This window comes from Budorcas taxicolor, chromosome 16 (genome assembly GCF_023091745.1).
Source record: "Budorcas taxicolor isolate Tak-1 chromosome 16, Takin1.1, whole genome shotgun sequence".
NCBI lineage: Eukaryota > Metazoa > Chordata > Mammalia > Artiodactyla > Bovidae > Budorcas > Budorcas taxicolor.
This window is the reverse complement of record NC_068925.1, coordinates 15,263,623-15,271,303: the sequence shown is the minus strand read 5'-3', so window position 1 is coordinate 15,271,303 and position 7,681 is coordinate 15,263,623. Positions and strand designations below refer to the sequence as shown.

General features: G+C 34.9%; 1 pseudogene; it reads right to left on the bottom strand.

Annotated features, from left to right (window-relative positions):
* Positions 1 to 2,956: 2,956 nt before the first annotated feature.
* On the bottom strand, positions 2,957 to 3,319 carry LOC128061586 (cAMP-regulated phosphoprotein 19-like; annotated as a pseudogene).
* Positions 3,320 to 7,681: the final 4,362 nt, after the last annotated feature.

Below are 7,681 nucleotides of genomic sequence, written 5' to 3'. Positions count from 1 at the left end.
CCCTGTCCATCACCAACTCCCGGAGTTCACTCAGACTCACGTTCATCAAGTCAGTGATGCCATCCAGCCATCTCATCCTCAGTCATCCCCTTCTCCTCCTGCCCACAATCCCTCCCAGCATCAGAGACTTTTCCAATGAGTCAACTCTTCGCATGAGGTGGACAAAGTACTGGAATTTCAGCTTCAGCATCATTCCTTCCAAAAAATCCCAGGGCTGATCTCCTTCAGAATGGACTGGTTGGATCTCCTTGCAGTCCAAGGGACTCTCAAGGGTCTTCTCCAACACCACAGTTCAAAAGCATCAATTCTTCGGCACTCAGCCTTCTTCACAGTCCAACTCTCACATCCATACATGACCACAGGAAAAACCATAGCCTTGACTAGAGGGAACTTAGTTGGCAAAGTAATGTCTCTGCTTTTGAATATGCTATCTAGGTTGGTCATAACTTTTCTTCCAAGGAGTGAGCGTCTTTTAATTTCATGGCTGCAGTCACCATCTGCAGGGATTTTGGAGCCCAGAAAAATAGTCAGCCACTATTTCCACTTGTTCCCCATCTATTTCCCATGAAGTGATGGGACCGGATGCCATGATCTTCGTTTTCTGAATGTTGAGCTTTAAGCCAACTTTTTCACTCTCCACTTTCACTTTCATCAAGAGGCTTTTTAGTTCCTCTTTACTTTCTGCCATAAGGGTGGTGTCATCTGCACATCTGAGGTTTTTGATATTTCTCCCAGCAATCTTGATTCCAGCTTGTGCTTCTTCCAGCCCAGCATTTCTCATGATGTACTCTGCATATAAGTTAAATAAGCAGGGTGACAATATACAGCCTTGATGTACTCCTTTTCCTATTTGGAACCAGTCTGTTGTTCCATGTCCAGTTCTAACTGTTTCTTCCTAACCTGCATTCAGATTTCTCACGAGGCAGGTCAGGTGATCTGGTATTCCCATCTCTCTCAGAATTTTCCAGTTTATTGTGATCCACACAATCAAAGGCTTTGGCCTAGTCAATAAAGCAGAAATAGATGTTTTTCTGGAACTCTCTTGCTTTATCCATGAGCCAGCAGATGTTGGCAATTTGATCTCTGGTTCCTCTGCCTTTTCTAAAACCAGCTTGAACATCAGGAAGTTCATGGTTCACATATTGCTGAAGCCTGGCTTGGAGAATTTTGAGCATGACTTTACTAGCATGTGAGATGAATGCAATTGTTTGGTAGTTTGAGTATTCTTTGGCATTGCCTTTCTTTGGGATTGGAATGAAAGCTGACCTTTACTAGTCCTGTGGCCACTGCTGAGTTTTCCAAATTTGCTGGCATATTGAGTGCAGCACTTTCACAGCATCATCTTTCAGGATTTGAAATAACTCAACTGAAAATTCCATCACTTCCACTAGCTTTGTTTGTAGATATGCTTTCCTTTTTTTTTTTAATTTACATTTTATTAAAATGACATCTATAGAAGCAAAATATCTAAATACATATTATCTGTTCCACCTATCATGTAAATTGCTCTAACTGTCACAAGTCTTAGCTTATTATTACTACTTAAAATTCAGCTCATCCTGACTAGATTCCTGGGCCAATCTTCTCAAATACTTGTTTTATTATAAATTTCCTTTTATTTAAACAACTGTCAGTTAGTAATAATACAGGATTAAGACTGGTTAATTAACAACTGAGAAATTATAAGGAAAATGTAATTATTGGGTTAGAAAATACAGCATTCAGCAGAGCAAATTTCAAGAGTGAACATACAGACACTTATGTTTCTGAAAAGGCTGAATCGCACAGCCCAACACAATGTGAGTCAAACAAGCAAAAAAAAGAAGGGAGGGGCCACAAGAGGCAAAGTATTTTATTCTAGTGTCCCCTAAATTGACTGTCAAAGTAAAAAGTTTCTACATTAAAAAAGTTTATATAAATTATATGAATAGTAATTTTCATAAAAGTCAAAATGAAACATTCTGCATAGGACAAAAGATATGCCTAAGCAACATACCATATTTGCACAAGGCCACTGAATGTCATGGGTACTACTAACAAATGAAAAAGCTTAAGTCTATGGCAGACTGAGCAAAGATTTCAGTTTGGTATTCTATAACCCCAAGACTATAAACTACTCTTACTATACAAAAGCTCTAATGACATACAGAGTTTTTTGTAGGAACTCTTGTGCTTCTGGTTGGCACATTATCTACTCTTTAATATGTGAAAGTAATACAGTTTTGAGAGGCTGTGCAAAACTATTGTATTTACAAAAATGGCACAAAAGTGAATTCAACAGTCGATGCACATGCACACTTCATTCACATCTTCAATGACAAAAGGTATTCTGAACACTATAGAACTGAACAAGAACACTAGCTTCAACAGCAGCTGTTAAGCAATAGAGTCACGTAAGTTACACCAGAATGGGCAAATATTGCCCAAGTAAAGTTCTATTGTTAAAGCTGAAACAGATTTAAGGCCATTCACATTCAAGCACAGGATACAAATCTTTTGGAGCCCCGTTTATTTGTGTTTGAAATATGTGACCTTTCTTATAACTTGTGGTCTTAAACTTCTGTTTTACAAAACCCAAAAGGAAAATCCAGAAGAAACCAACAATAGAGGTTATATCAAATAAGAATAACATACAAAGCTATAGTTAAGATGAATTAAAGAAAGCCAATATTAAAACTGCAAAACTTGTTAGTTACTTGTTGGATCCAGCCCTACACTAGAAGTTAGGTAATATATACAATTATTTTCAAGTAGATTACTTTATGTTGCTCTAACATGTTCTTTTCATCAGTGCACTGTTAAACTAATCAAAAACTCTACACATGTATATTCCCTTAAAATAGCAGCACACACTACCGCTACCTGCAAAGCCATCACTCTCAAATGACATAGGGAGTAAAAGGAAATAAAAAGCAGGGGGGTAACATATTAAGGAGAAATAATGGGAATTAGAAGATTCATGCAGTTCAGCTCTTTTTAATCAGCCAGCCAGTTTGCTAGCAACAAGAGATGGTTTCCGTTGAGAAAGGTCCTGTGGAGTGGGAATGTGGTCACCAGTGACCTCTGTCTTATCCGGGGTTGCAGTAGGAAGTTGCTTGTTCTTCATTTTTGCTTTAGCCATGTTGTAATCCCCAGAATCAAAATATTTTTGCCCTTTCTGCAATCGTTTCCTTAAAAAATCGGAACCTCCAGGCTTTTGTCCCAGATGAGGATACCTTGCTTTTAATTTTGCTTCTTCAGCTTTCTCTGGACTAGTCACTTTATCTTCCATTTCCTTCTGCTCCTCCGCGGAGGCTGCCTAGGGGACTTCCGCAGACATACTGCTCCCTCTTACTCAGCTTCTCCCTGTAGGGATGCTTTCTAAGGCCCACTTGACTTCACATTCCAAGATGTCTGGCTCTAGATGAGTGATCACACCATAGTGATTATCTGGGTCGTGAAGATCTTTTTTGTACAGTTATTCTGTTTATTCTTGCCACCTCTTCTTAATATCTTCTGCTTCTGTTAGGTCCATACAATTTCTGTCCTTTATTTAGCCCATCTTTGCATGAAATGTTCCCTTGGTATCTCTACTTTTCTTGAAGAGATCTCTAGTCTTTCCCATTCTTTTCTTTTCCTCTATTTCTCTGCATTGATCGCTGAAGAAGGCTTTCTTATCTCTTCTTGCTATTCTTTGGAACTCTGCATTCAGATGCTTATATCTTTCCTTTTCTTCTTTGCTTTTTGCCTCTCTTCTTTTCACAGTTATTTATAAGGCCTCCCCAGACAGCCTTTTTGCTTTTTTGCATATCTTTTCCATGGGAATGGTCTTGATCCCTGTCTCCTGTACAATGTCACAAACCTCATTCCATAGTTCATCAGGCACTCTATCTATCAGATCTAGGCCCTTAAATGTAAAATTGCAAAAAATGACTTTCTTCTTTTTAAACTTTCTGTCTCAGAACTTTAGATATAATATTTATTTTGATGTTATTTCATTATTGATATTTTAAATTAATAATTTTTAAAAAAACAATCTTTCCAAGGCTGACTTATTATTACTTCATTAATATATTTTTCTGTAAAAGATATTCGCTTCCAATTAGTCCAATATTTTAATAACACCATATGCTCTTTGGAATCCAAAATTTTCATATACACTTTGTTTCTTTTCTTTTTAGCTTATATATCTTCCTCCACAAAATGAATGTAATCTTTTGCTAAGACATCTGAAACCAAGGACTTATTGAGAATATATCTTTAATTTTGTCCTTGTGGCAAGACGGAGTTCCTGTTACTTAGGAAAAAAAAAAAGAAATGCATCCCCTTAATATCTATTCCAGCTTTATCTCCTACTGTTTGAAATCTAGACGCAGTTACCTTCTTCAACCTTTTGAGACTATCACTCTCTTTCATGCATCTAATGAATGAATGCATGGAGTTTTCTCTTTCCCCCATAATCTTTCTAAAAACAACACATAAAATCAACAGACACTGTTTTGGCTCTTTTGAAACCAAATCCTCTATACATTGTGGACTTTGTCTGTGTTTGAAGTGCTTTTATTATTGCAGAAATAATTTTCACATGTTTTCCATAACACAATATGTGTCCACTTTTTAGGCTAATATATCTTCTTAGTAAGATGAATATTTCTTTCAATTCTAGCTTTATGAGTTTTTTAAAATCATGAATTTTTTTGAATTGTATAAAATTTGGTAAAATTTGCATTTTATCATGCCATTTCTACCTCTATAAAAGGGGTCATAAGGTTTTCCTTCTTTGCTTTTTTAATATGTGAATTACACTGATTGGCATTTGAATGCAAATATAGCTTTACATATAACCCTCACATATCCTTTGCATATTGTCACCTTGATTATTTAACTTATATGCAAAGTACATCATGCAAAATGCTGGGCTAGATGAATCACAAACTGGAATCAAAATTGCCAGGAGAAATATCAATAACCTTAGATATGCAGATGACACCACTCTTATGGCAGAAAGTAAAGAGAAATTAAAGAGTCTCTTGATGAAAGTGAAAGAGGAGAATGAAAAATCTGGTTTAAAACTCAACATTCAAAAAACAAAAATTATGGTATCCAGTGCCATCAGTTCATGGCAAATAGATGGGGAAAAAATGGAAACAGTGACAGACTTATTTTTGTTGGACACCAAGATCACTGCAGATGGTGACTGGAGCCACAGGGTTAAAAGACACTTGCTCCTTGGAAGAAAAGCTATGACCAACATAGACAGTATATCAAAAAGCAGATATTTCTTTTCTAACAAAGGTCCATCTAGTCAAAACTATGGTCTTTTTCAGTAGTCACATATGGATGTGAGAGTTGAAGCATAAAGAAAGCTGAGCACTGAAGAATTGATGTTTTTGAACTGTGGTGTTGGAGAAGACTCTTGAGAATACCTTGAACCACAAAGAAATCAAACCAGTCAGTCCTAAAGGTAATCAGTCCTGAATATTCATTGGAAGAACTGATGCTGAAGCTAAAGCACCAATATTTTGGCCACCTGATGGGAAGAGCTGACTCATTGGAAAAGACCCTGATGCTACGAAAGATTGAAGGAAGGAGGAGAAGGGGAAGACAGAGGATAAGATGGTTGGATGGCATCACCAACTTGATGGATATGAGTTTGAGCAGTCTTTGGGAGTTGGTGATGGACAGCAAAGCCTGGCGTACTGTAGTCCATGGAGTCACAAAGAGTCAGACATATCTGAGAGATGAAACTGGACTGAACTGAGAACTTTGCATTCTCAGTATAAATCTTACTTGATCATGGCATATTATTTTATTGTCAGCTTTGCTTTTCTAATATATTAGTAAATGAAAAAATCATCCTTCCAGAAGGACTATTGCTCTGTGTTTATTTTCCTTAAAATTCTTTTTCTATCTTTGATATCAGAGCAATGTTAACCTCATATATGAGTTAGAATATTCTTTGTCTTTTTTTTTCCCATTTGTCCATTTCTTCTCTCTTAAATTATATTCTGTATACCAAAAATTGATTAGTCTAATTTTTTAAAAGAAGAATAAACTTCGAGTTCTCACATTTTATGATTTTAAAGCTTATTACAAATCTATAATCAAAAGAATGTGGCAGTGGCATAAAGACAGAATATATACAATAAAATAAAATACTTTGGAAATAAACCCTCACATATACAGTCAAAGAATTTGGACAAAGGTGCCAAGACCTTTCATTGCAGAAAATAAGCATAGAATTACTATTACTTTTTGATTCAACAATTTCACTACTGGGTATAGACACTCAAAATAATTGAAAACAGAAATTCAAACAAAAACTTTGTACAGTTATGTTCATACCAGCAATATTCTCTATAGCCCAAATGAAGAGGAAATGCAGTTGCCCATTAACAGATTAATGGATAAACAAAATGTAGTATATACATATAGAATGTTAGAATATTATTAAGTCTTAAAAATGTAGGAGATTCTGGCACATAAAATCATATGGGTAAACTTCAAGGATACTATGATATAAGTGAAATAAGCCATTCACAGAAAACAAATTCTATGTGATTTCACTAATTTGTCATGCTTAGACTAGTCAAATTCATGGGACAGAAAGTAGAACTATGGTTGCTAGGGGTAAGAGGAGAGGAAATATGGAGTCAATATTTAATGAATATGGAATTTAGTTTGGGGTAGACAAAAAAAAATGTTCTGGAAATGATGATGGCAATGAATTTACAAAAATGTGAATGTACATAATGTCACTGAATTGCATAGTTATAAATAATTAAGAGTAAATTTTGTGCTATGTGTGCTAAGTAAAAATATGTTTCCAGTAGAGATATGTTTTTTCATCATTCTACCATATAATCTATATCTTTTAAATCATTTAAATTAAATGTTATTTTTATGTGATTGAATTAAAATACATCATCTCACTATTTTCTTTTTGTTCCATCTGATTTTCCTTATTTTCTGCCTTCCTTTTAGTAACTGAAACTTTTTTTAACATTCCATTTTGTCTCTCGATTGACCCTGTTGACTAAAACTTTGTGCTCTGAAAATGCTGTTAGTAGCTGTTAAAGGATTTAAAATGTATTACAACAACTTAATTGGAGTCTATCATCAAATACTATTTTACGACTTAACCAGTAGTGTAAAGATACACTATTAAAATACATCATCTCACTATTTTCTTTTTGTTCCATCTGATTTTCCTTATTTTCTGCCTTCCTTTTTGTAACTGAAACTTTTTTTAACATTCCATTTTGTCTCTCGATTGACCCTGTTGACTAAAACTTTGTGCTCTGAAAATGCTGTTAGTAGCTGTTAAAGGATTTAAAATGTATTACAACAACTTAATTGGAGTCTATCATCAAATACTATTTTACGACTTAACCAGTAGTGTAAAGATCTTATAGCACAATATTTCCAATTCCTCTCTTCTATCCTTTTTTCTATTGTTGCTATACACTCTAGTTTTGCATATTTTTAAACAATAATACATTGCTACAATTTTGCCTTAGTTACATTTTAGAGCCATTAAACAAGGAAAGATTCAGTTTCCAGAATTTAGATTTCTTTTTTATGTATAAAATAAAATGCTCTTTGATACCTTTTTTTTTGTTTCTTGCTGGAATACTTTTTAACATACCTCATACGGTAATTTTTTCTGGCAATAAATTTTACTATATCTGACAGTAATGTT